Consider the following 21,758-nt stretch of genomic DNA (forward strand, 5'->3'; position numbering starts at 1 on the left):
CTGATCACTTACAAAGTATTCACCCTTGGTCTTTCTGGGGGAAAAAAAAAAAAAAAATATATATATATATATATATATATATATCCCAAATAGTTGGTTTTTAAGTTATCATATATGAAAATTTTAAAAGTTTGCATTAGAAATGAGCCTGCAATAGATATAAATGAGTGAAAATGTAACTAATTCAAGGTTTGCAGATTATATTCCATATGTTCTTATTTGTAAAATGATAGCAGTAGTTTCTTTCAATTCGAAATACACATATCTTCAAATATTAACAGATATTTTTAAGTTCACACAACTTTAGAGCTGGATTACAAGGAACTTCAGGGGCAATCTAATTCAATCCATTCATTTTGCAATAACATAGGTAAATCCAAGAGATTTATGAGAGATGTTCAAGGTTACACAACGCTTTGAGGCAAAGCCGGAAATATAATCAAAATCATCTGATTCTCAATTCTGTGTTTTTCCCATTATGCAGTACTCAAACTGAGAGGACAGAGATGGATGATCTGAATGTGTCAGAAAGGCCAGTGATTCCAAGAGTTTCATGGTTCTCAGTCATCAATCTCACTTATTGCCAAACTTTTCAGGGGAGCTGGTACTATAGAAGCAGCATTTATACTCAAAAATGCCAACTGTAACCACAATTGCTTTTCAGAAGGAATAGAAATAAAGAGTACCCTCTGAATTATGCAGCCATTATCTAAGATTATTTAATATAATTTCAGTATTATCAGAACATGCCTTGGGTTACCAGAAAAGCTTGGTACCTAAATAAATTAAGTTTTCTGTTAATCATATTATTTATCGTCTTTTTCTTCTAAGGCATTTGCCTGAAAGAGTCAAAGCTGTCAAGATGAGAGGCATTATCTAATTAACATATGATGACTCATAAAATCAGATACTATAATAGTTTTCTCTGTGTTCACTAGTTATGAGATAAAAATGGTCCATCTTTTATATCCATTATCTTAGAAAATAAAAATTCAGGTATTTGCTTCATTTTTTGATGTAAAATATTCCTTATTCTTTTGAAAAGCTATTTTAGGTTCATTTATGACTTTATATAGAATACATAAGGAAATTTGCATTTTTAATTAAAATTGATAGTTAAAATATAATTATCTTTACCCAAATATTATGTCTTTCTAATCCTTGTTGTACAAACAATACTCCATTAACAAATATATTTACGAAAATACCATTCAGTTAAAAATATCCTGATTTGTAGTGTTTATAGAGATTCTTATAACCTAGAATACTCACTTCCCCAAATTCTGCATATCAGCCAGCCTTTCTGCATAGAATCTATCTATTGATACATACATATGTATATAGGTTTGCTTTTTTCTATAATTGTTAGTCTAATACCTCTTCATATTATGTTTAAGAAATATTCCCTAATATCAATGCTGGAAAGAGAATAAAAGAACTAAATGAAAATTGATTTACAATGGAGTGGTCAAACTTAATCTAAAATATTAATAGGGAAATGAGAAATGGCCCCAGTTAAACAGAATGAACAAAACGAGAGAGAGACTGAAGCTCAGAGATAAATCATAGATTATTGTAACTCAGAAAAAGCCCACCCAGGGTCTCAAAGCATCCAACTAGCACAATTCAGAACAGAATAGCTTTCAATCCTTTTCCATATTTTTATTTATAGGTGACCTAGTTTAAGTTTTTTATTTCTAATATTTATCAATCCCTATTAAAAGGAAATATTGTTATTAACCTCACTTAACATGAATTTATTACTTTTTTCTGCTTTTTTTTGGCATGTCAATTAAAAATCTAAGAACATTATTCATCTATATGGTTACAGATAACTGAAAATCTTCCCTGTATTTAACTGGCCTAAAGGAAATTTTGTTAAGTAATCTTTATCTCACTAAATACAAGCATCTGTATGGAGGATGCTTTTCATTTACTAAAACTAAATGAATTTTTATATAACTTATGAGATCCAACTGTTTTTATTTCACAGTATTTTATTTCACAGTATTAACATGTTAAGCCTTCCAATAAGGCAAATATTTAAATAAGACCCTACTTAATGGTTGGGAATAACTGGCGACCTTTTTCTGGATTCATTCATTTATCGCTCTATTTAAAAATATTTACTGAAGGTCTACTATATACAGAATACTGTGGAAAAATATGGAAGTTGCAAATATAAGTAAGACATATTTCTTTGTATAATAAACTAAAAAATTAAGAAAATAATTGAAATATGTACACAGAGGAGGAACTGAAGTGATTACAGCAGGAAAAGCAATCCTTTCTGAGATGACCAGTGAGCATTTTAAATACAGTGGAAGGTCAGGAAGAACTTCACAAAGTGGAAGTAAATGTTCCAGGTATACTGGGAAAAAATGTGTAAGTTTAAACATATAGATAGGAATGATTACAGTTTGTATAGGTATGGCAGAGGTTGTAGGTTATAAGAAAAAGAAATTAGTCTGTTAGATTTCTATAAAAACATGACAGGGTCTTTACGACTATGATTTATCTAAATGTGAATTTTGTTGTTTTGTTTGTTTAAAGTAATGTTCAGTTTTGATGAAATTTTTTCAGTATCAATGCTGAGGTTTCCTTTAGTTCCTGAAGATTTCAAGTATTATCTCTGATATTTCCTATAGTTTTCTATAGCTGCTCCTCCTGGAAATTCTTTTAGATAAAATTGAAGCTTCTCACTGTTCTCTAGTTCTTTCCACTTTCAAAACTTGTCATCTCTTTATTTCTCTCTGATATGTTCTGTGGTACACCATCATTTCTAAATTCTAGTAATTAATTTTCTCTTCCGGATTGTCTACTCGTCAACTACTTATTTCATGTATTGACATCTTTTTTTCAGACATTTTGTTTTCATGTCCAAGATTTTCAAAAGGAAAAAATTGTGTGTACTTTATCTTTACTGTCTTTACTAGAAACTCTCATTGACATTTAAAATAAATTGTAACTTTGCCCTGGGATGATACTCCTATTTGGTCATTTCAAATACTATAAAAGTTACTTGGTTTGTCAAGTCAGTATGAATTATTGCCTGTCCTCCGATGTGTCACCAACTATCTTCCTCATTTGTTTTCCTTGTACATTAATGACCCATGTTCTTTTTTTTTAATATATGAGAACATAACAACATCTAATAAGCTGATTATATTAAGTTCATCATGCCCCTATCATGTTGAGGCTGACATTTTAAAAGGCATTATACCTATATGTCTATATTGAGTTTGTATAGAAAATTAAATTAGAAAAGAAAAAAAAAACAGACATCTTTACAGAAACTTCTTCTTCTCCAAAAAGATTAAATAATTATATGATAGACACTGAACTAAAAAGCAGAGTTTAAAGGAAATGACATTGTATAAAATTTGCTTCGGTACAATCATATCCAGTGACTCATACTGTTGTGCCTTCTAACCTCTGCTCTTAAAAACAAGCTCTTAGAAGGTCACTGCAACCTTAAATGATGTTGATTTTCTTCAGATTATGCGGTGACTTGACAGGAGCCATAAGAAGGCCACATTGTAAATGATATATCTTGGTTACTAATGTCCTTTTCTGCGGGCACTCAGACAGCTCTTGTCAAAGCTTTTAGACCAAATAATGCTTCCTAGTCCTTTAAAGAACAATCTGAAAACACTACCCAGAATGCTATGAAAGTCCCAGAACTATTTTTCTTTAGATAGGGCATGTCTTAGAAAAACAACAACAACAACAAAAAATAACAATCCAACTACCTCTAGAAAGTATTCTTTTTTAGGTTTTTGGTACTACAGTGTATATATACACATGCACACATACACACATGTATTAAGTTAAGAAATTTAAATCTTATCACAATTTTTTTTTGGTTGAGGAGTTTTTATTTATTTATTTATTGGTTTTTACCTATGAAGTTTAAACTAATATAAGCATACTAGAAGATGTGGTACTAGTTTTCTTTCTGAAAATTAAGATATAGCAAAAAAATTTTAAAAAGGTTGGGTGTGCAGGTGAGAAGGTAAGTTTCTTTCTAATCCATGGAAAGAATTTAAAAACACTGGCATATATATTAATGTGTCAAGTTAATCATATGTCCTCATTCTTGGTGTATATTGAAATTTTAGCATGTACATCTACAGAGTTCAATAAGCAAAATAGTCAGAAAGAACATTTTTAAACAAATGCTTATTTAAAACTTCTTTACTACAAAAAGGCCTTACCTTCTAACCTGACAGGATGTTTCTTTGATATTATAAAAAGTTTTTAATTTAATATAATATATATTAAACATATTAATTAATTGTTAATTAATATGTTTAATATAATATCAAGGATTAATATAATATAATATCAAGGATGAGAATTTGTTATTCAATACCTCAAGCTTTCATAATTTAAGAATGTAAAATCTTTGATGGCAGTGATACTCTCATTTATTTTGTACACCCAGGACAGGCCTAGGTAAACTTGGTACAACACAAGTGCCATTTGATAAGGTGAATGAGGGCAATAGCTTTTAGCTTTGCTCCATTATTCAAACATAAATAAAAGGTGCTTAACACTTAGGTGATATTTTAAGAAAAAGGTAAAAGAACACATACCTGTGTCATCCTAAGAGAGAGAGAGAATTAATAAAACAGAAATAAAATTGCTTGCCACTGAAATGGTACAAACTGAATTTTTTCAGAAGGAATGATTAACTTAAAGAAAGCTTACAGACATTTCAAAAGAACATGACACAAAACTGCTTGTCATAGGATTATAAAAATAATAACATTTTATAGACAAATGAACCTATAAGGAACTTTAGATATCTTCTAGTCCTATTTCAAGCACCTGGAAGACTTTTGAACTGGCACATAAATTGAGCACTGCTGAGAGGTCAAATTACACTTTGGGGAAGATGGAAGGAGTGATGAATAATAATAATGATTGCACTTTACATTTATATAGCAATATATACCATTTCATCTACTTTTATATCCATAGCTCGAGAGCAGAACGCAAAGATTTCACAGTATCAAAATTATGATCTAGCTTACATCTATCTACACTTCACAGCTTATATGCTTTCCATACTTGAGTACCTCCTTTTCCTGGAAATGCCAGGAATTTCCAATACTCAAATTATTGCATTACTCAAAAATCAGACCTATGGTTGTAGACAGTATCATCTTTATAACTAAATATCATTTCTCAATACAAGCAGTGGTCTTCAGATTGAAGTAGAAATATTTGTAATGATTTTTGTAATGATGGAAAACCAAAACAACTACCATTCAAAATCTCATACCAAATATATTCTCTAATGTAGTTGAGAAGTCTGTATGATAAATATATTATTTTAAGGTTTTTTTCTGAAACTAGAAATACAATAGCAACTACTCTAATGCCTCTTTGTTTCTTCCTGCTCACTGTCAATATTTAAGCAGTGTCTGCATGGTCACTACTCTGGATGCTGTGGTAAAAATTCCAGAAAGGAAACGTTTGGGAGTTGGAAAGAATGATAATTAAACAGTACTCTTCAATTTTAAGAATTTATGATTCCAGTAATTTATACTGCTACTAGGTATAAAATTCCATATTTTTCACCATGGATAATATTCATGATTACAAATAAAGTATCTACTATTTTGTTTTCATAAGACTTTCATTCTGATTAACGTGAAGTACTTGGATATAAGTTAACTAGACAAATTCTAAGCCTTCATGCAATTACTTTCAGTATTATCATTACTAATAACTACATTAAGTCTCTTTAATGCATATTTATTTAAAATATTTTCCTCACCAATTTCCAGGATAGTCAATGATCTGAAACAATACTATTTAAGACAATTTTGGTAGAAACAGAAAGAAGTCAGAGAGTAAAAGGAGCATCTTCTATGACACAAGATCAATGGCAATTACTAATGTTATTTAATTGGATGCCATGCTTTTTGGAAAATAGGTAACTAGGGCAATGTATCAAGTTGCATAATTCCCCCCCCCCTTTTTTTTTCAGTCAAACCAGATCATGAAAACTTATTCAGTGGGGTGGGGAGAATGAAGACAGAAGGGCCTTCCACATTGCTGAAGGATATCCTTATTATTCTAGCATGTTTAGGTTGACAGCAAAACTGAGCTGAAGGAACAGAGAATTCTTTTACATCCCATTCCCCGCACGTACACACAGCCTCCCCCAACGATCAGCATCCCCGCACCAGAGGGGTAGTTTTGGTCCAGTCCACGAACCAGCACTGGCAGGCTCCTGCCACCGCAAATCCATAGTTTAAGGATAATGATAGCTGCCCGTTGAGTCTTCATATATCTACCAAAACAATACACAACTACCAGTGCCATTTATTTCTTTTTTTAAAAATTATTATATTCAGTTAGCCAAAATACAGAACATCCTTAGTTTTTAATGTAGTGTTCAACAGTTCATTAGTTGCATATAACACCCAGAGCACCAGCACCTTTTAAATGGCACACCCAAAAAAAAGTCCTACAAAACAACAACAACAACAACAACAACAACAACAACATATTCTTAGCATGACTAAAAGCCAAATCACACCTAAAACTACAAATCAAATGTAACTGTTAAACATTAAAACCCTGTAAGGTCCCTTTCATGATCTTGCCACAGACCTTTACGTTTAGTATATCAGATACTCTCTTTCCTGCCAAGAGACACGAGAGAAATTTCGGGGTCACTGGTGATAAGATTCTGCTACAGTAAAAATCTATTCAGGGAAGTTTTTTGTCCCTAGACCTGAGACTCTCTTCTCATAATGGAAGACACCAAGGTAGGCAGGTGGCATAGGCACTGGCAGCCTCTTCATTACTCTGGATCTGAGTCTCTATTTCCCCACCAAGAGACACTCTGTGGCTCTGCCTGGAAAACCCCTCCTGTCCTCTCAGGCAATGCTAGCAGAGACCAATGGAGTCACAATAGCACCACATAAATAAATAATATCAAAATAATATTGCAAATGTCTGAAAATTAAACTGGAACTGGAACTGCAATCTACAAAAGTAGTCCAGGACCAAAACCTGCTAAACCTAACCAAACTGCTAAACCAAACTGCTAAACCTAACCAGGGTGACATTTCGCCAAAGTAAAACATGAACTTATGACCCAGAGCCTCTTAACATAAGACAAAATGTTCAAGATACAGTTAAAAATCGCTTGTCATACCACAATCAAGAAAACCACAACTTTAACAAGAAAAGACAATCAAATGACACCAACACCAAGATGAATCAGATGTTGGAATTATCTGAAAAGGATTTTAAAGCTGCTGCCATAAAATGTTTTGGCAATCAATTACAAATCCTCTTTAAATAAATAAAAAATTAAAAATAACCTCAGCAAAGAAGTAGAAGTTATTTTTAAAAAGAACCAAATGGGAATTATAGAACAGAGAAATATAATAAATGAAATTTATAAAAGACTTGCTGAATGCATTTAATAGTGGAGTGAAGATGACAGGACAGAATTAGTGAACTTGAGAACAGATCAGAAGAATATAACCAATCTGAACAACAAAGAGAAAATTAACTGGGGGAAAAAAAAAACAGAACTCAGGGACTTGTAGAACAATAACAAAAATTCAGCATTCCTATTATTAAAGGAGAGAAAAAGAATGGGCTGAAAGAATATAGCTGAAAAAAAACCCCAAATATGGAATATACCTGTTTTTAAGTTTTCATATACTTATTGGCTATTTATAAATCTTCTTTGGGGAAAAAAATATCTATTTCAGATCCTTTGCTCATTTTTTTTTGCTAATGAGTTGTATGTGTTCTTTGCACATTTTAGATATAAACCCCTCATCAGATATTATTTTTGTAGATGTTTTCTCCCAATCACAATATACAGATTCAGCATGCTGCCTTTCAAAATTACAATAGCATTTTTTCACTGAAACAGAAAAAAAAATTGTACAATTTACATGGAACCACAAAAGACCCCGAATAGACAGAGCAAGTCAAAAAAGAAGAACAAAGCTCAAGACAACATACTTCCTGATTTCAAATTATATCACAAATCTATAATAATCAAATCAGTATGGTATTGGTGTAACAAAGGACCCATAGACCAATAGAACAGAATAGAGAGCCCAGAAATAAATCCAAACATAAGCAGTCAACTAATTTTTTTTAAAAATTTAAAAGATTTTATTTATTTGAAAGAGAGAGAGAGAACATATGCATGCACATGAGTGGGGGGGAGGGGCAGAGGGAGACGGACAAGCAGACTCTCCACAGAGCAGGGAGTCCCGTTCAGGGCTCCATACCAGGATCCTGAGGTCATGACCTGGAACCCCTTTGCTTTTAATTTTTTCACTTTTAGTTTAGTACTACTATGGTTACCAACACCGCTCCTATTCTTTCACCCCTGAGACCTATTTTCTAGATCATCCAGACCCTGAACAGGACAACTCTTTTCTTTGCAGCTGCTTTCTTTGAGATACCGCTTTTCCACTCCTTTCTAAGTCTCTGTGAGAAAGACTGGGAATGTGAAGGTGGTAGATATTGTTGTCTCTTGTTGCTCTGTTTTCCCAGAGAAAGAAAGCCCCATCTTTGGAGAGGAGTCATCTGGAGTGGTTTTGGTAGTCTGTAAGTGATGCTGTTCCTGCCAGACCCTGGAAGCCTGTAGGATCCCCCATCCATCAAACTATATTTTTCCCGTATTCTCCCGGGGAAATCTTGGTATGATATGCAAAACTGGATTTCTCTAAAGTCATCCTTAAAAAAAAAACAAAGAAAATTCCTGCTCTATGGAAATGAGGCCGGATCCTTACCAAACTAAGACTCTGGGAACATATCCATGTCTACAACGTATCTCTTTTTAACATTAGTGCAAAACAAAAATATATAAAATTTTTGCCCCTGAAAGACTTGAAGTAAAGTAATTGGTTGCTTAAACAAAGTGAAATACATTTCTTGGCTTATAAGACTGAAATTATTAGTTTTTTAAATTGCCCTTCACTTTATACAAAGTAGGTACATTTAATGAGTTCATCAATATGAAGTTCACTTAACAGTTCACTGTTATTAAAACAACTTAGTAATAGATCCTAAAATTAAGTTAATAGAGTACCAATATATGTTGGTAAAATGGGAATCCATTCATTTATGCCAGAAACACTTATGAAAATGTGTTTGAAAGATATTTCAGAGTTTGGGTGAAGGTAATTAGCATCTAAGCACCACTTAAGAAAATACTTTCTTACAAGAGGCTACTTACATATGACAGCTCAAGAAATTTATAATAAGGAAAGATGCAGATTGTGCCTGTCATTTAGATCATCAAGTCTAAAAGAAATGCCCTTCCCTTCCTTTCAAAAAAAAAGAGATAGCTTATTACCACTTAGAAAACACGTTATTTTTTAAATTCCTCTGATAAAGTCTATTTTTTGAGTATTTTTAAATAGGGCATGCAAGTGTTAATAATTTATCTTGTAAAAAATAAACTGTGTAATATATAAAACCCTGAGGTGTGTGTGTGGGGGGGTTATTTCTTGCTTGTCATGTACTTATGTCTTTATGTCTTCATTGTATTGTTCTAAGTTATATAGATGTGTGTGTGTGTGTCTGTGTGTGTATGTAAAGCCTTTATACGACCATGTTACTGTTTCTGACTAAAGGAAATGTGATTCTTGAGATGAAGAATTTTGTATCCCCTGGTACATAGCATAGCACCGCACACAAGATACCTTTAATAAGATTTAGGGGGTAAATTTTGTTTTCTCAGTGAGGCCAGTTGAAGATAATACTTTAACTGTGCTTGGAAGTCTGTGGAATAGAAAGTTCTTCCCACAGGCATAGCTCTAAAAACACTATTACGCTGAAGCAATGTCTCATAATGTAAACTACTTTGGATACTTACCTTCCAGTCTCTTCCTCTACTGTGCTAGCTCTGTGGCCTTAAAGGACACGTAACTCTTGATTTGCCTACTCTGCCCTCAAGGCCTAGGCAACCATTAGTCTACTTTCTATATATAGATCTGCCATTCTGGACATTTCACATAAATAGAATCATGATATATGTGAGTTTTGTGACTCACTTCTTTAATTTAAGATTTTTTGAGGTTCACTCATATATCTACATCTATATCTATATCTATATCTATCTATATCTAATCTAAATCTATCTATATCTATATCTACATCTATATCTAATCTCAGTATTTCATTTCTTTATATTGACAAATAATATTCCATTGTATGAATGCACCACATTTTGTTATTGGTTTATCAGTTAATGGACGTTTGACTTGTTTTTACTTTTTGGCTATTATGAATAATATTGATAAGTACATTCAGGCGCAAGTTTATTTGTGGACAGATAATTCATTTCTCTTTGACAAATATCAAAAAGTAGAATTGCTGACTCACTTGACCATTATTTATTAACATTTTGAAGAATTGCCAAACTGTTTTCCAAAGTATTTGCACCATTATACATCCCAACCAGCAATGTATGAGGGTTGCAGTTTCTACACATCTCTACCAACTCATTATTTCCTACCCTTTTTATTATAGTCATCCTAATGTTTTTACTATGGTCATCCTGTTATTATTAATTATTTACTACTACTACTACTGCTACTATTACTACTACTATTATTATGGATGTGGAATAATTTTGATTTACCTTTCCTTAATGACTAAAGACTGTTGGCATCCTCTCATATCAACTTAAATTTCTTTTTTGGAAAATCAAGTGTTTGAATATACTGATGACCTTGTTTTGATTTTTTTATCTTTCTATTATTGGTTCTAAGAGCTCTTTATATATTCTAAATACAAGTTCTTTATCATATGTGATTAGCAAATACTGTTAGCAGTCTGTGAATTGTCTTTTCATCTTCCTGATTGTATCATTTGCATCACCAAAGATTTGAATATTAATAAAAACAATCTACTTTTCTTTACTCCAGTTGTCTTCTAAGAGTTTTGTAGTTTTAGCTCTTATATTATATCTATGATACATTTTGAGTGAATCTTCATATATCGTAAGAAGACATATAACTTCATTTACACTTAAGTGTACATTGTTTCAGCATCATTTTTTGAAGAGTTTTTCTCTCTTTATTAAATGGGCTTGGTACCTTTGTACCATAAAAGTGAGAATTTATTTCTGAACTCTCAATTATATTTCATGGATCTATAATTTTATGCTTATGTCAGTATCACATTGTCATGAGTACTGTAGATTTGTAGTGAGTTTTGAAATTGAGAATGTTGACTCCTCTTAATCCTTCTACTTCTGAAAAATTGGTTTGGTTATTTTGTATCTCCATATTAACTTTAGGATCAGTTCTTCAATTTCTAGGGGCAAAAAGACCATCTGTGACTTTTATAGGGGTTTCATTGAATCTGTAGGTCAATTTAATGAGTATTAACAGTATCATCTTCCTTCCAAAAACATGGGATGACTTTTCATTTACTCAGGTCTTACAAATTTCTTTCAATAATATTTTTAGTTTTGTAGAGTATGAATTTTGCACTTCTTTTGTTAAATTTATTATTAATCTTTTTTCTTTTTTCCACCATTCTAAATAGACTTATTTTCTTAATTTTATTTTTGGATTGTGCATTTGGATTGTGTGTGTAGAAATGCAACTGACATTTGTATAACGATCTTATATTCTGCAAGGATACTCACTAATACTCATTTACTGAACTCATTAATTTACTTCTAATAGTTTTTTGTGAATCTCTTAAGATTTTCTAAATGTGGAGAGCATGTAAACTTTGAATAATTACAGTTTTATATCGTATTTTCCAGTATGGGTGTCTTTTGTTTCTTAATTTCCTCTTCCTGTTTAAAAAATATTTGTGTTATACATAGAGATCATATTTAACAGTCTTTTTCTTCAGGTACTTTAAATATATTACGTATGCACTCTCTTCCAGCTCCATTACTTCTCATGAAAAGTCAACTATGAATCCTTTTGAGGACCCTTTGTATGTAATAAGTATTTTTCTCTTGCCATTTTCAGGATTTATTCTTTGTCTTTGTATTTCAAAAGTTTGACTATGATGTATCTAAGTTGGATCTCCTTGACTGATCCTACTTGGTTTATGCTAACTTTCTGGAATATGTACATTAATGCTTGTTTTTTATTAAATCCTGACAGTTTTTGTTTTTAATCAAATTTTGATAATTTTCACCTGTTATTTCTCCAAAAATTCCTTCCTTTTTTTCTCTGTTTGTGAATACCATTATGCATATGTGGGTATGGTTGATGGTAACCTACAGATAAATGAAGCTCTGTTCATTTTTCTTTTTTCTCTTTCCTTTCTGGAAAGAGAAAATGATCCTTCTGGATCATTTCAATTTACCTATCATTGAGTTCACTACTTTTTTTTTCCTACAATCTCAAATCTGCTACTGAGCATCTCAAGTGAATATTTCATTTCGGTTACTATAATTTGCAAGCACAGAATTTCCATTTGGTTATCTTGAAAATAATTTCTATCACTTTATTGATATTCCTTAAATGGTGATACACATTATAATGTGTGTATGCCTTATACAATCACTTGAGCACCTAAATACAAGAAGGACTAACTTTCCCTGAACAAGAGAGAATTCTGCCATTCTGCCAGTAGACAACTTTTGGACTTGAATTGCAACATTGATTTTAAAGATTTTGAACTTGTCAACCTCCATAATTGTGTGAGCCAGTTCCATGAAGATTTATCTCATTATGCATATACATATCCTATTTGTTCTGTATCTTTGGAGAACCCTGACAATACAAAGGTAAATAGGGATTTCAGATTTTCAGGAATTTCAATACCTAATGAAGGTTACAGTTTTTCTCCTATGTTCTTCTCTAGCAAGGTAAACGATGCCAATACCTTGCACACCTAGAGCTCTGTAGGTCTGCCTCATTCAAGAGAGATAATATATATGAGATACCAGGATGCCGAACTGTTCCTAGTAATATATTGGGAAAGAAGATGACATTTTGACCCCTTAATAGCCATACATCACACAGATGATAGCTCAAAGCATTCCAACTTCAGAAACCCAGATTTACTCCCATGATTGTAGGCTAAGTCATTGAGAACCTCCCCAGTGTATCCACACCCCCTTTTAGCCCATGCCAAAGCTTGCTATCTGCACATGAATTGTGAAGGATACACACAAACTAATTATTGGCAACATAAGAATTTTTGAGAAGATTACAAAAAGTGATTGGACCTACTGACTGTGGTCTTTGTATATTTTCCACTATAAAACAGGGACTAAAACTTATCTTATACACAACTTAAAGACTCATCCAAAGAAAGTGATGTAGAAAAGCTTGAAAAATTCAGAGAATACAGTTTTTATTATCTCTGCACATATAAAGATGATAAAGCCTGGGAGGAAAATACAATAATTTACTCATTACTTCATTTGTAATAATGTTGCAAGTTGAATTTCACACAAAGATGGGGCTTAGAATTCAAGATAGATGTTTCGTTTGTTTGCTTGCTTTTAGGGTCAATATGTATGAAAGAAATGGGGAGGAATACTAGTGAGAAGAAGGCCTGAAAATACTCAGTCAGCTTGGTGAAGATATCTAGAACAAATATTGCCCATTAGAACTGTCCTGCATCAGGATGATATGGCCTAGACCATATACCTCACCTTGTGCAGTAACGAGATGCAACCGTCCCTGGAAAGGGTCTGGCTTCAGGAAGTGCAATTTTCTGCAGCTGAGATATACTCAAGAGCCTCTGGCTGTCTGAAAATTGCATTCTCTGCATATGGTCTGTATCTGCAACAAGTCTTATGGCTACATGCCATGTACACAAAGCCATATAAATCTGCTCTAATAAAGCCAACACAGTTGGCACAGTGGCTATGATTGGAGGTACAATTTGTTTGACACTTTGGTGGTTCAGTCATTCCTCAGGACCTATCTGATTTTCGCAGGAGACAGAATGGTAAGTTAAACAGAACTGTAATGGGTACCACCAACCTGATATCTTTTATATATTTCATGCTGTCACTAATGTCTGTCATCTCTATTCCACACCTGTACACCCCTCCCAGCACACATAGGATACGCTATTGTTTCTGATTTACTGTCATGGTGGGGTAAGGTGGGATGGTTTCAGATACTTGTACTCAGCCTCCTTCAGTATAATAGCTCTTACCTCATTGACCTGGGAAGATGGAGGTTGCATCAAGTGTTAAGCATCTAAATCCAAACTGTGAATACAGAGATGAGGAAAATGATCACCAGTGGTCCATGGATCCACTGGATCACTATATGGTCAGCTTTGGACATTCATTATTTGCCCCCTTATATTCATATTCTAATAGGGGTACCATGGTCTCCAGTATCAATGTCAACTCAGAATTTTTCTTCAACATCCTCAAAATTTCTGGATATTCACCTTTCCCCTGGGCACTGTAATGCAAATAAATGGTCATAGGTCCCTTTGGGGAAGAACTGGAATAAACTTATACCATATGATTATGCCATATATAATCATCATGGTTATACAAACATATTTTCTGCTAAGTAGATTCAGGTCTAAAAAGTAGCCCATGTTCAAAAATTGATATGGAAGCTATAAATTTTTTGAGACACTTAACTTCAGATTCCTTGTTATCCATCCTTCATGTATTCTTCTATATAAGGTTAGTGGTATTGTTTTTATCTGTCCATCTTTCTCCTGGGAATACTATGTTCCAGGATCCTTCTGCATAACTCTCTACAGCTCAGACTTGCTTGACTGAGAGTATGAACTTTTCAATTATTATACCAATTGTCACTCCTAGCTCCTGGCAGTTAGATTCTGACACTTTGTCCTCAACTGTTTTAAAGTCCCATGACCCCTATTGCAGTCATGCAATATTATAGAACTAAGTTCTATAATAGCCACTTCCACCATCATCTATGAGAGGCAGAGGAAAGCTATCACCAAATGTTTAGTGTTGTTGGGGCTCCCTCATCACCTGTTCTTTATTACTTCAATAACTGGTGTAAATATTGAGTCCTACTGTAGCACTTAGTCATCTGGAGAATTTTCCTGACTAAGCTGCTCACTTCTCTGAGCGATTTAATTCATACCTCCACCATCTGCCTCAGTAATTCTAATATCTCAACTTCTCTCAACATGGACACTTTTCCTTATTTCTAGGATCCATTCTAGTAGTAAATTTGCATAAAAATACTTTGAGGATTATATTAATTTTTTTTACCATATTAACACAACCACTTTTCTGACATTTCTATCCTTCTTTAAATAGAATAATGAATGTCAAATTTGGTAGATTTAAAGACATTTCCTTTTTTAAATTTGTCTATTTTCTATAACAAAATATTCTTAAATAATCTAACTTACCTTAAATTTTACTGACATATTTTTTTATGTATTTCTCAGGACACTTTGTCACTGCTTTCCCAGGATCTTAGCACACTGCCTGCAAACTTCATTTGCTTAATCATAGTTTGTGATGACCTCTCTTTCTTTAGTAAAAAAGCTGTTCAAACTGTCTATCTTTTTTTACCAATTTTTTCTCAAACATACAAAAGAGATTATGCACGTAATATAGTTCCTAAAAAATAAGCAAAATTTAAAGGCAATTCTTAAAAGAAATAATGATAATTTAGGTTGTCAACAGTCTTCCTTCATATTTATACTACTCTGTGCTTCTCTTCTTACTTAAAGGATAACATATTTTACAAGATAAACTGCAAACTAGGTTCTACTAACTTTTTTCTCTCTTTTTTTTCTTTGACATAGAGAGAGAAAGAAAAAAAGCACACACAAGCAGGGGGAACAGCAGAAGGAAAGGGAGAAGCAGGCTCTCCGTTGAGCAAAGACCCTCATGTGGGGCCCAATAACAGGATCCTGGAATTGCAACCTGAGCGGAAGGTAGATGCTTAGACAACTAAGCCACCCAGATGCCCCTAGTTTCTAGTAACCTTTAAAATTAAGGGGGGCACATGATGTGATGAGTACTGGGTGTTATATACAACTGATAAATTATTGAACACTACATCTGAAACTAACGATGTACTGTAAGTTGGCTAACGGAATTTAAATTCAAAAAAATAAAATAAAAGAGACAAAGAACCACTTGGACAAATTCCAAATACATAAAGTTTGAAGAAACATTGTTAGCCTTTTATTTTCTAGGTTAAAATATTTTCTGAAAATGCTTGGTACCTATTTGTTGTTATTTGTTTGTCCTCATTCATTATAGTATATTGTTCTAATTTGTATTCAGTAACTATTTGCTGAATTGAACTTAATTGACATCTTTTAAAAAGCAAAAACAATTTTCTTTTTTTCTATCATTTATTTCCCTCTTTCTTCATGTTATATTTTTCAGAAACTTCTATAATTTAATTACCAGTCAGATCTTTAAAATTCGTTATAGCAGTTAAAGAAAAAAGTTATGTTTCAAGTCCTTTTATACGAAAGCGATTATTTATCATGGTTGCTTTTCTCTATTTAGTATCTTGGGGATATAGTTCAATAGAGTTTTGGAAAATTTTCATTACTCTTCCTGGCAATATTCTGGTGATTCTTTGTACTTGCTGACTTAATTTTCTGTCTCTTCATTGAGTTTATGGCTTTGGTTGCTGTGATGAGAAACAAAGGAATAGGCAAGGACTCAACGGATTTTATAAAGGTTAAAGAAGTCCACCATTCCTTTCAACTTCCAGTAATACACTGTACTCCATCAGGCATATTAATTCAGAAGTACTTACCTTAGTGCCAGACAGTTAAAATGAATATATTATCATGAATATTCATGATTGTATTGAAAAATGAAAAACTGTATAATGTTTAACTTCTTTTAATTGCTTTCCAAAAATTGTATTTGGATGGCCCTCCTTAGATGTCATTACTTAAAAGGCAAAACTTGGAGGGTCTGTCATCATTTTTTAAAGTTTTATGTAATGAGTTTAGCAGGTGTGCTAATGTAGGTGATTTGATGTTTTCACTGGTACTGCGACTTATAAAGGAAGTTCCTCTCATTTTAACCTTTCAGGATGAAGTCAAAATATACTTTTATATAGATAGACAATAAGCACTTGACAACTTTGTAAGTGAAATAAATTACTCCATTTTCCTTCATTCCTAATATTTGCTTTAGGATAAAGTATGTAAGACAAACTTTCGTGGTATAGTAAAAATAAATCACTGTTCTTTGGCAGCTTGAAGGAGGTAGTTGAGATCATCTTCTTTTTCCACCTGGCTTAATATTATTTTAGGCCAAAAGTTGTCAGCTATGTAATATCTTGAATTATAGTAAGGCCAAAATGAAAGGATTTTTAATAGTAACCCATTCATGTGCTTCTATTTGACTCACCCCCATTGTTTGAGGTTAACTGCTTATTCACTTTCTTTGTGGGATACAATTCATATACCTCATATGACAAGAAATAAGCATATCTAGATATCTGTATATATTTACATACATATCTTACGTCACATGGTCTTCTTCTTGAATACCATTTAACTTATTTAACTAAAAAACAAACATTACTTCTTAATGTGTGTGAAGTTATTTTTTCAAATAAATCTACAAAGAAGGACAAAAATCATCCTTTCATCATATTTCTCCATTAAATAGATGTTAGGTAGTGATAAGGCAAACTTTGATGGGGTATTACTAAGGTTCTTTATGATATGTCCCAATTTTTTTTCTATAATGAAAGATAGAAAAATAATCACCCTATCTGGGTATCTTACTGTTTTACTGTTAGGTCAAAATATTTTATTTGTGAGTAAATTATTAGCAGAATGGGCAAAGACAAACAAGTATAGACTTATCAACTAATATTTTTATAAGTAAATTTTAGATATTCAGAACTTAAAATGACAGAGAAAAATCATACCATATCTAGATAATACATTTAAAATAAATTGAAGTAGCAGCTGATAATATATTCTGCACTATTATTGATTATGCAGTTTTAGAATTTCCAAAATGAAAATTAAAAGGACATAGCTAAATTTGCATATTAAAAATGGATTTCTGCCTTAAAATTCATAAAATTTAATCAACACGTCTTCTATCTTCTAACCATATTTGACTATTCAATTTTTTTATTTTTTTTAAAAGTGGGTTTCATATAAATATTTAGCATATCATTTCCTTCTAGATCTTCCTTAATCTTTTCTTCCCAATTCAAGATAAGGTGTTCTGTTTGAGTTAGTTTATCAAGTCCACTTCCATAGTCACTAATTAATTAAATATAAAGACTGCATTGTATGACTCAGAGACATTTTCTTTTCCATTGTCTAGGAAAAATATTTAGTATTTATTGTTTTGAGATTGATAGGGTGATAAGATGACATTTGGAAGTTAACAAGAAACTATTTCTTAACAGGAACTTTTTTTTTACATTAAGTATAAAATACTACATTAAAACTTGTGGGACTAGCAAAATGAAAGGAAGCTAATTTATGAGAAGACAATTTTGGTAAAAATTCTAAATTTAATTTACATAAACACCTTGTTTTCTACTGGCTGGGCACCAGCACATTTCCTTTAGAGGTCTAGCTATAGTTCTTCTTTATTGTTAGATACGTTTATATAAAAGCGGGGAATCAGGTGACTCTTCCATTGTTTGTGTTAGTTTAATAAAGTATTTAAAAAGATTATTAGCTTAGCATTTTCCTGCTTTCTTTAAACTCAGATATTTCAGCGTCTTTAGCAAGGAGAATTCAAATACTATATGAAACCTAGAGATTAGAACTATAGTTTTTTTTATGTAAACAAATCAATTCCAGATTTTCCTATGTTAAACTCTATAGTTGGTAAATATTCAATAATGGAAAATTAGTATTATGATCTAATGTAATAGGAAAATCTTTAGACGTTATTAGCCATCTCTAGTTATGTAGGTTATATACAGCACTAATTTTTGATTCTGGAAACAGCATCTTCAAAAATTAAAGCAATATTCATCACACAAAAGGAGAAAGAATCAATATAATGCTTTCCTCTGTGCTATTTCTTACATAAGAATTCTAACACACTGATTCCCCCTTTTTCTGTTATTCTCACTGGTGCCCTTATTTTTTCTATACCCTCTATATGTTTATTTTATTTCCCTGTTTCTCACCAATTCTTATCAGTGCCTTACCACAGGTATATCTTTATTCACACACTTTCAACCCTTTTAGCTTCCCTTTGGTTGCCAGCTGCTAATTACATTTCCCCAGAAAATGATTACATTCATTAAGTCAATATTAATAAAAATAACAGGATTATCTCTGTTTTGATCACCCATGTTTTGTTTGTTTGTTTGTTTGTTTTGTTGGTTTGCTTTTAATTTTCTCATCTATTCACTAGATCACAATAATAAAACAAGGACTCAGGATGGAAAGAAGTTTAAAATGGTTTCGATGGGCCTTGGTTTCTCATATATTTTGAGATTTTACTACTTGTTTCTCTGATGTAGTTGATTGGGCCAGCTTGCTTCAGCATGCTCATGAATCCTAAGTTCCTTGGGGGGTCTTCAGGAGCCTTCAAACCAACTCTCATCAAGGGACAGTCCATTGCAAAGAGTAATTTTTTTCCCCTCCAAGTTTTGTAGCTGTTCCTACTGTAGAGGTATATGGGTGTGCTGGAGCAGAAGGAAGATGTAGGAGACAGGAAATGAAAGATGTATTTGTGTGAAGTATAGAATGGCAATGAATAAGAGAGAGAATGAAAACGTAGTACTTATATTCTCTGCCTGAAGTTCAAGGTTAGTTTAGAAAGAAAGAATGCCAAATAAACGTTAAGTGAATATGTGATTTTTTCCCTCAATTCTTTTCTTATTTGTCAATATTTTGACTGTAAAAGCCACTGAATTAGACGTATCTCTACCATATCTCTTCTAAATGTAACTAATGTTTAAATTAAACACTTTACATATATATTGCATATGCTCACAGTGCAATTGGGCTGTCCACGATCTGTTTTATGATGCTTCTTTGCATAACATCACCTTTTCTATCACTAGAACTCAAACCAGTACCCACACATGAGTAGATAAAAACATCTTGTCTGACGAGTGAGTGACTTTTTCTTGATAACTAAGTGAAATATAAATACAGCTTGTGATTTTGTTTCTTCCTTCCTTTGATTATTTTGTATTATATAGTTATAACTTAAAGCTATATGATGCCAGGTTTTTAAAAACCTTACTAATATGCTTGACACAGTTGAAAAATGGGTCTTTGCTTTAACCTTATCTTAAGTTAGGCTAAGTTAAGGTGTTGACCTTTGACATTTTTGTCACACAAAGTGCATAACTGCTAATACTCAAAATGGGGGGGAGGGACGCCTGGGTGGCTCAGTGGGTTAAGCCTCTGCCTTCAGCTCAGGTCATGATCTCAGGGTCCTGGGATCGAGCCCTGCATCGGGCTCTCTGCTTGGCAGGGAGCCTGCTTCCTCCTCTCTCTCTCTGCCTGCCTCTCTGCCTACTTGTGATCTCGCTCTGTCAAATAAATAAATAGAATATTTAATAAAAAATACTCAAAATGGGTAATAAAAATGTACTTTAGTAAATTCAATCTTAAAGGCAATACACTAACAATAATAATACATGTAGTATAAAAAACAGGTTCTTTTTTCCCAGTTTATTCAGAAATAATTGACATATATCATTGTATGAGTTTAAAATTTTAGTATCTTAATTGCTGACAAATGGTTTAATATTATCTTAGAGGTTAGCAAACAAACAAACAAAACCTCTTCATTTAAACAACACTTGGCCACAAGAATGTAATGTGCTTCAATATGTAAGAGATTTAAGCTTGCCGATGTCTCTGGCATCAAAAGGGATTTAAAAATATTTTTTACTGATGCTCAAACAGCACAGTAGGCAAACTAAGTTTTAATCAGATTTGCTGTAACTAAACACTACATTCAGTGTTGTGTTGAAAAATGTGTTGAAAACTTATTTCAGAATAAATGAAATACTATCTTTATACTGACATAGAAATAATCTGTATTGGGTTAAGAAAATACTAATCCAATCAGAATAGGAGGCAAAGCAGGAAGAATACATTGCTATTAAAATAATGTAGATGTGGGCGGAGGAGTCAAGATGGCAGAGAAGTAGCAGGCTGAGACAACATCGGGTAGCAGGAGATCAGCTAGATAGCTTATCTAACCATTGTGAACACCTACAAATCCAACAGGAAATTGAAGAGAAGAAGAGCAACAATTCTAGAAACAGAAAATCGATCACTTTCTGAAAGGTAGGACCTGCGGAGAAGTGAGTCCAAAGCGACGGGAAGATAGACCCCGGGGGAAGGGGAAGGCTTCTGGCAAGCGGCAGAGCAACAGAGCACAAAATCGGGACGTTTAAAAGTCTGCTCCACTGGGAGACATCGCTCCAGAGGCTAAACTGGGGGGAAACCCAGGCGGGGTCAGCATAACCCCAGGTCCCGCTGGGTCACAGAAGGACCAGGGGTGTCTGAGTGCCACAGAGCTCACAGGTATTAGAGCAGGGAAGCCAGCTACAGTGACAAAGCCGAGGAGTGAGCTCTCAGCCCGGGGTTACCTTGTGCCAGTGGCAGGCTGGGTGGTCTCAGAGCACGGCTGGAGGCCACGGAGACGGAAGCGACCAGGCACTATTCTCCAGGTTCCAGCAATTGATTGCTTTCTGCAAGGTGCGACCACAGGCCAGGGAGGCGGGGCGGTTGGGCGCTTTTCTCTGAGGGCACACTGAGGAGCGGAACCCCAAGCTCTCAGCTCCTCCGGGCTGAGAGATTGGGAGGCCGCCATCTTCATTCCA

This window comes from Martes martes, assembly GCF_963455335.1.
Source record: "Martes martes genome assembly, chromosome: 6".
NCBI lineage: Eukaryota > Metazoa > Chordata > Mammalia > Carnivora > Mustelidae > Martes > Martes martes.